The sequence below is a fragment of the Myodes glareolus genome, chromosome 22 (assembly GCF_982192425.1).
Source record: "Myodes glareolus chromosome 22, mMyoGla1.1, whole genome shotgun sequence".
Classification (NCBI taxonomy): Eukaryota; Metazoa; Chordata; class Mammalia; order Rodentia; family Cricetidae; genus Myodes; species Myodes glareolus.
The window spans coordinates 22,392,520-22,401,049 of record NC_142047.1 but is presented as its reverse complement, the minus strand read 5'-3'; positions in this window follow the sequence as shown (position 1 = coordinate 22,401,049).

Below are 8,530 nucleotides of genomic sequence, written 5' to 3'. Positions count from 1 at the left end.
TGTACTATTTCTGTATCATTAAAATGCAGTTTTTATGGCTCTTTCTCTTTGATTTCTTTAGGGGAAGGGTCTTGGGTTGGGGGAACATAAAAGTTGGTTCTTCATCAAGCTTCCAGACACACACTATGTCTATGGCTTGTTTTAGGGTGTTGCATTTGACCCTGGGCCACAGCGTGGCATCTACCTACTCTTGAGATGTGCTGGATATGGCTCATCACCACCATCTCTAAGCCTCCAGCCACAGGTTACTCCTCCCAAGATGCCGTTTCACCTGCAGGTATGTGACCCAGAGCTGTGCATTACATAGGGTGCGTGCTGGGCCTAAGAACTGCCAAGGATGTGGCTGCTTCTCTGTAATGCCCAGGGAATGATCACATGACATTTTAGGAACTGAATTTTTACCCCAGGCTTCTTTTAGATAATAAAATGCATGAGAAATCCTCCTTCCTTGGACTAAGCCACTCGCTGCATACAGGAAGAGATGCTAGGCTGATCTGAGTTTTATTGCTGTTGTAGTATGTCAAGGTTTCTGTTTAGAAAACCCACAGCTTACAACATGACCATGCTGGTAACAGCATGCTGCAGCTCTACGTTTTCTTGCTGAATTCAGAGGTTAGCAAACACTTTCCTAGATCTCACTCTTGCTTTTGGGCAGATTGATGTGACAGGGATTGTGCTGCCCATCTGTGAATATGAACGGTCAAATGACAACCAACCCTTGTTGAAGAAAGCTGACCTAGCCAGAGGAACTCTGATCCTACCCTTGACCTCTGGCCAGGCTCCCTGACACAATCTGAAGGAAGAGATGCACTGTCAGTAAGGGTTTTCCATCCTGGCTAAGGATTTTTTCCTGTGGTGCTCATGGCTGGACGTAGGCCCGTGGGAATATCTGAAGGTGACTCAGAGGTATTTGTCCTGTGTGCAGCTGAGTAGGAACCACTCATGGACAGAGTTTTTTCAATTGAAGTGATCCTCACATCATCCCTACTGGGATCCTTCTGCTCCAGTGGAAGACAGGCTGTGGATGCGAGTTCCAGAGGGGAAGTAGAAAAGTGTGGGAAAGGTGTGTGTGTTGGATGCAAGAGAGAGAGTTTAGAAGCAAGGCGGGAGAAGGTTTGAATAAAGAATACTGACAGGGCAGGAGAGATGGTTCAGTGGTTAAGAGCACTGGTTGCTCTTCCACAGGACCTGAGTTCAAACGCCTACACCCCCATGGTGGCTTGCAGCCATTTGAAGTTCCAGTCCCAGAGGAATTTTCTGGACTCTAAAGGCAACGTCGGTGCACAGAAATACATACAAGCAAACACCTATGCACATAAAAGCAAAGATTAAAAAATTTAGAAAGAATACCAAAATGGGCACTGTGAGGATGCTATGTGTTTTGTTTGGGAAACATTCCAAAGTGTGTGTGAACTCCAGGGGTTGTTTCAGATGTCATTCAAAAGAACAAGCCCCCAGTTATGGGAACAACAGTGTGGGACAGTTTCTTGCCTGTCTTCATCTGTTGGTGAACAACAGGTCTCAGTGGCCTGCCAGCCACGGTGGGGAACAGCTTTACAGTGTTCAGTTTTGATGGAAGGGGTTGTTTCTGGGATCTGATTACAGCCAGGAGGTGATTAAAGACTGACCTGCAAATTATGGGAACTGGGTTATTTCTCTTAGCAAGGAGCTCTTGTTACAAAGAGCGACAAAATCTGCAAGGATTTTGTCGGGCGACACTACCACTTCTTAAGACTGTATGCCACTGTGGTGGGCTCTGCTTGGTGGCCGGTTGGTCTCACCAGCCTGTGGAATAAATGCCGTCAGGCCTCGAGTCTACACTCAGAGCTTGTTTCCCAGCTCTGGTGCTCCACTAGCCACAGAGGACCAAGGCTGCTAGGGGTTGTCATGAGCTGTTACATGGCAGGCAGACCTGCTAAGTCAGAAGTTCCCCCAGAGAAGCATTAGGGGAGGTCTTGAAGACAGTGACTGGGGGCTGGGAGGATGGGAAGCTGAATGTAGAGTGCGGGGGACATGGGAGCAACCCTGATGGTTTCCTTTGCTTGTTTTGTGGCAGACATCCATACCATGGCCATTGCAAGCTGTCAAAGCTCAGCAGCTGGAACGGGAAAGGGGCACAGAAGGGTTCTTCAGAAGAGTGCAGAGCATGTCCACTCCAAATTCTAGAGTCCGGACCAGGGCTCTGCACACTGCCTGGGAACTGAGTCTAGACCAATTCCGTTTTCCCAAGTGACAGTGTAGTGGGACACAATCATACCCACTCACCTATTCTTCTTGGGTCTGGCAATAGCCGGATTGTGGAGTTGTGACAGAAAACTCGACGCCAGCACAGCCTGAAGTATTTACTCTGTGGCTAACTGCAGGAAAAGTCTACCGGCTGCCGTTACAGCTGTGGTAAGGCAGATGCGTAAAGGAAGGGTTGAGTTTCTAAAGGTTGGTCGTCTTGTACATGTAATCAATTATGTATCTCTCTCCTCTGCTCTTCCTCCTCTCTCTCTTCCTTGCTCTCTCTCTCTCTCTCTCTCTCTCTCTCTCTCTCTCTCTCTCTCTTTCTCTCTCTTTGAGGCAGGTCTCATTCAATAGCCTAGGGAGAACTTGAATTTGCCATAATCCTCTTGCCTCAGTTTTCTGAATACTGGGATTACAGGTGAGAATCAACCCTGCTGCCTCAGTTTAACGTTCATAATGGATGTGTTTAAGACATAGCTCACTGCTGTCCATCCCTGAAGATTTAACTATCGCTTCTGAGGGGCCCCTTGCGTGCATTCTTGTTTCCCACGGACTCCTCCAATGCCCGGCATGGACCGTTTCTCCCTGCCCTCTTCACCCTCCTAGATCCTTTGCTCCGATCTGCTGTTTGCTGCGGTCTCAGAACCGGCAGCAGGGCCTTCTCTGGGTCTGTACTCCCCGTCCTGAGTGCGTGACACAAAGCAGGTGCTCAGATGCTTGACTGGGGGCACGGGACTGTTGGCCTCCTATTCGGATAAGCCATTCTGTTCACTATTGTGGACACAGTTAGAACCAGGTCGCTTTCAGTCCTTTTGAGAAAGTGCAAGAGGCTCCCATCTCCAGCTGCCCCATGACACATGTTCTTGGAGACATCACAGAGCTTCCCCAGAAGGCTTTCTGCAGACGTTGAATAAAACCATGTTTATAAAGTGCTTGATCACAATGCCTGGTGCTCAGAAACTCCCCACTAGACGGTAGCCACCAGTAGCAGCCGAAGCGGCAACATAGCGGAAATCCAATCACGAACTTAGATGTCCTTGCAAGACTAATAGACACCCCTTCAGCCTCCTCTCTGCCTCTTCATGCTGCTTGGTAAAATTCGGGATTCCCTAAGCATCTGTCCTGCGTGCAGCAGCGCCATCTTGTGGTCACATTAGGTTATGACAAAATACATCATTGCTCTCAAGATGTCAGCCCTGTCAGACTGTATGTGTGGAAGGAACAGGTGATGTTGCAATCAAACCTGGCCTTGGGGGCTATGTGACACATCATAAATGACCCGCAGGAGGTCTTAAGCTCCCCCCATATGACTTGAAGATAGATGGTTGTTCTGGCCGTTTCTGCTGCCACTGTCCTCCTTCATAATTGGCTCTGCCTCAGTTCTGACTCCAGCTTGCGGTTTTTTTTTTTTTTTCTGGTGCCTCTAAAGCCACATTTGAAATGAGTTAGTGCCATCTACTGGGACAACACAGGAAGAATAAATCTTGTTTTATGTGAAGAATGATGGAACCGGGCAGGTTCTGATGTCACACCCCCTTCATTGGTGTGCATGCCTCGACTTCAGCCTAACTCCAGCAGTTGCACTAATATGCCCACTGTTGACTTCATCGGAGTCTAGAGTAGTCTGTGGGCCAACTGCCTCTGAGAGATAACGGAAGGCAGGCCTGGAGGGCCCGCGCAGAACTGACAGAACCAGCCCTCTCCACCTCACCAGGTGGGCTGTGTGCTAATTCCTGCTAGGATGGAGAACACTTTTTATCTCCCAGGATACCTAAAGTTTAGATCTGGAAAAGATGCTGAGGCACTGCTTTCTGTGTGTGTGTGGGAGCCAGCAGCCCTTGCAGAGCCACGGTGCTCCTCCATGTGCACTTTGTGGCCTGCATCAAGTGATAAGAGACCCTTGGGTCAGGCCTGGCATGCCCCAGGAGTTCCTACAGGTAACTGCTGCCCCGTCCCTGTGTATGGCCACCATGGACTGCCCAGCTTGCACCAGCCTCCTCCCACTCCTACTCGACTTGGGATTGGGGAAGGATAACATGCAGCTCCATTTGTGGGGGCCCTGAGCAGGGCTCATCGTAAGCAAAACACAGGGCTTTGCTGGAAAGATCCTCTTACCATCTCACCCCCTTCCTCACGGCTTCTCCCAGAACATCTGTACACATTCCACACAGGAACTGGACCACATTCTGCACTGTCCCGTCCAGTTCTGGCATTGGAGGTCTCCATCAGTGAGCTCCAGGTGCCACTCTGGTGGCTTGAAGGTCTAGGTCTCCTCGGGCTGCTGGCTTTTCTTTGTTTTGATTTTTCTTTGGCTCCTTGCTCCTAGATAATTGCTCACAAACTGGAAGTCACGGTTCAAAGACCTTCGTGTCCTGCAAACTTTGTCGTCAGCAAGCATATCACCGAGAACCCTTTTGAGGGAATTGGTGTTTGCACATCTGCCCTAGGGTAGGATGGAAACCCTGGTAACATTGTTTGTAAGGAGAACTGGGAGAAGTCTACATGTTCAGGATCTGGATACATTATGGTAGAAGTAGATCCTGGAGTATGGTGCAGTGTCTAATGATTCTTCTGGGTGTGTGTGTGTGTGTGTGTGTGTGTGTGTGTGTGTGTGTGTGTAGCTCAGAGGTTGACACGGAGTGTGTTTCTCATGTGATCTCTATTTTTGAGTCAGCGTCTCTCAGTGAGCCTGGATAGTACCTGAATAGTAGAATAGTAGGTTTGGCTAGGCTGGCTGATCAGCAAGCCACAAGGATCCTACTGTCTCAGCCTCCCTGGCGCTGGAATTATAGGGGTGCACCTCCACACCCAGCTTGTTATTTTTGTACATGGGTATTCTTTACCAACTGGGCCATCTCCCCAGCCTATGGACAGTTATTTTGAAGGACACAAGCCAAGGTTCATAATATAATGGGCAAAAGAAGTGGGTTGTAAAAGCTCACATATCACAATGGGCCTCACTTTGCTTATAAGAATGTGTGTGTGCACAAACGCTTGCACATGCATGCATGTATGTCGAATATGCCTCTAACAAACACTGCACTGGCTTTGCTCTTCTCTCATCCCGCTCATCTGAACTGAGCAGCAGGAGTTCAGGGAGTGTGACAGGGTGTGTCAGCGGAGGTAACAGGAACCTTGTCAACTGAAGATCACATGCTACGTGGTACTCCAGATGCTGGGGAGTGTGCAGTAGAAATTCTGGAGGTCACTGGTAAGGCAAGGCACGGGCACGTTTCCCTTAGATTTGCAACGAGCCCTTAGGTTAGCAATGAGCCCTTCCATCTCTTGGCCTCTCTGGGGAAAAGAGGCCCATGCCTGTGAAAAGCAACATCGGGATAAAGGGTGGGTTGTGTGGCCTTGTGGAGAGAGGAAGTCCCTTGATCTCATGTGCATGGTGCCAGGACTCTGGGGGTACTGTCACCATGACTGAAACCATCCATAGATCAAGATGGTCCATCTGTAGCTGCATTATTATGAAAGACTGGAGAGGGGAGTCTGTGGGTCCTCCACCTTAGCTAAATGTCTTCCCTTTCCCAGCCAACGGTGTCGGGGTTCTGGAGAGAAGGACGACGTGAACAAAAAACACCCAGGGGGAGCAGAACAAGGCCGAGCACACTGTCTGGATAGAGGAGGTGCTGAGATACAGACAGTGTGGGAGGACAAAGGACGCCTGTGCATAGATGTGTATAACCTGGACACCTGAGGTAGGGACAGATAGGGACAGGGAAGGGCTGACCAGGTAGACATACTTGAGATTCAGGTTACGTGCTTTGTGTGGGGTTTTTTGTTGTTGTTATTGTTTGAGACAGGGTTTCTCTGTAGTTTTGGAACCTGTCCTGCAACTAACTCTTGTAGATCAGGCTAGCATCAAACTCACAGAGATCCATTTGCTTTTGCCTTCTGAGTGTTGGGATTAAAGGCATGTGCCCCACCGTCTGGCCAAGTACATGGTTTTAAGGATGCTAAGGATGAAGGAGCTAGGGCAGAAGCTGACAGAGGAGAAGCAAATGAGAAAGCAGGGTGTGGCTGGCCTAGGCCCCAGTTTCTCTACAGGGAAATCATCAGTCGATGGCTCAAGCTCTCTTTCCCATTTCCCAGATGGGGAAACAGAGGCATTGATAGAGCCATGAGACTTGAACTTGGCTCTAGAGGCTTGGCCTTGACTCTGAAATAAGAGGGAAGTGCTTGGTCATGGTGGTTTTGTCAGGGTCTACTTGTTGAAAGGCCATGGGAAGGGAAGGCCCCTTGTGTGGCTCCAGCTCTTGGGCCACAGGGACATACAAGGTGGTTTTGTTTCTTCTCTGCTAATGTCATGCCACTGGCTAGAGCAAGTCTTCCATGTGGGTCTTCTGCATCCCCCTGTCCTGAATTCAGGTCACACACCATCCTAGGGACATCCACTCTGAGCCCGGGCTCCTTTGCTCCTGCAGGCAGGTGCCAACCCCAGCACACCACAGCCATCATTCTGGCTCCTGTCCCACCAAATGTCTGCCACTGTGTGGAAGTCTGTGGTCTTGCACGCTGAGGTGGAGTCAGTGGTTGTCACTGGACTGGTCACATTCTACCACAAGCTCTCCTTCCTTGCTGGCAGGGCTCTGTTGAATAGGCATCCCTTCATCTGTGATGAGCACACCCAGGCCCTCAGGTGAGTCAGAGACAGGGCTGGAGCAGAATATAGCAGGTGAGCCCCCCAACCCTGGGTTTGTGGAGGGATGCAGAGAGAAGCATAGAGGGATTGCTGTGAAGATCAGACTCTGAGGCTCCTCCCCCCAGGTGGACTTCTTTCTGGAATGCATGATGGGTGTTGTCTGAGTGACAGGGCTAGGCTGGCCACATGCTGATCTTCCACTATTAAACAAGGCATCCTAGCCCATGACTCTTAAGAGGGCCAGGCTGATACTGTAGTGAAGGAACGGGGTTTGTGCAGTCAGAGGGAGCAAGCGGGAGGTCCAGTCTGCTCTGCTTTTCCAAATACAGTTTTCCAGAGAGTTCCCCATTTGTAGGGTTCTGACAGTCATCTTCTCCTGAACTGACGGACCAGTGATGTGTGATCTCCACACACTCTCTGCCACTCCGAGAGGTCACATCTTCTATCCAGGCTCAGACTGGTGGCAGCAGGGTGGGAAATCTAGACCCACGTAGGTTAGAGTTCTGCCTGTGTGTCACCCTCCTGGCTTGCCAGCTGTCATATCACAGGGACTCTGGGAGTTGACTGGGGGCCAGCTTAGCATATGCAAATTTGATCAGGTTGCCTTTTTTTTTTTTTTTTTTTTTTTTTTTTTTTTTTTGGTTTTTCGAGACAGGGTTTCTCTGTAGCTTTGGTGCCTGTCCTGGAGCTAGCTCTTGTAGACCAGGCTGGCCTCAAACTCACAAAGATCTGCCTGCCTCTGCCTCCCGAGTGCTGGGATTAAAGGCGTGCACCACCACCACCCGGCTTCAGGTCGCCTTTTGAATGAGTTAACTGTCATGGATAACAGAGCAAAGGGCACCATAAAGTTCTTCATTCAACTTTATTATTTTTTTAATAAGGGAAATTAACTGTAATGTGTTTCAAGCCTATTCTTAATATGTTTCTTATAAAGAGGGAAGGTAACGTATGTTTCTTATATTTGGATAACACCTTAAGTATTTTGTGATGTTTGCTTTGACTATTCTAGTTGTCTGTTGTTACCTACCCTGTTACTGAGTATAAACTCAGGTTCCCTTGTGCAAAAAGTTGGCAGACTTTCATCACTCTCTGCTAGTTCACTTTAAAAATGGTGTTTTAAAACTTCTGTTTGTTTCCAGAAACCTTTTTAATAACTAAAAAGCTATTTTTTTCTTTTTTAAAACTGAGTACTACTTCCATTAATGAGTTGCAAAAGGCAATTTTGTAAGCATATTCATTTAAAATATAATATTGTAAAACAAATAAAATGATTTGTTTTGATTTGAAAATGTTTCATTAACACTTATATTTTTCATTTCAAGTTGTGGCATTAGTTGTTAAGTTAGAGAATCAGTAGAACAGGCAATTTCCAGCTTACTATTTAAAGATACCTGGTTTTAGAAAAAATAAAATAGCTGTGAAATGTTTTTGACCAAAAATTTTGCACTTTAAAGAGATCCTCAAACAATAACTCACTGCTTTTTGATTGCCTCAACCTCTGGGAACAGTCTCAAGAATATCTTTGTAATACGTCTTTATGCACCTTATTTTTCAAGACCCTTCTTGAATTTGTCTGTTCCTTTTGTTTTTGTTGCTTTGCTTTTTCAGACACAGAAACATACCTCATCACCTCACTTCTTAGAACTGATTAGA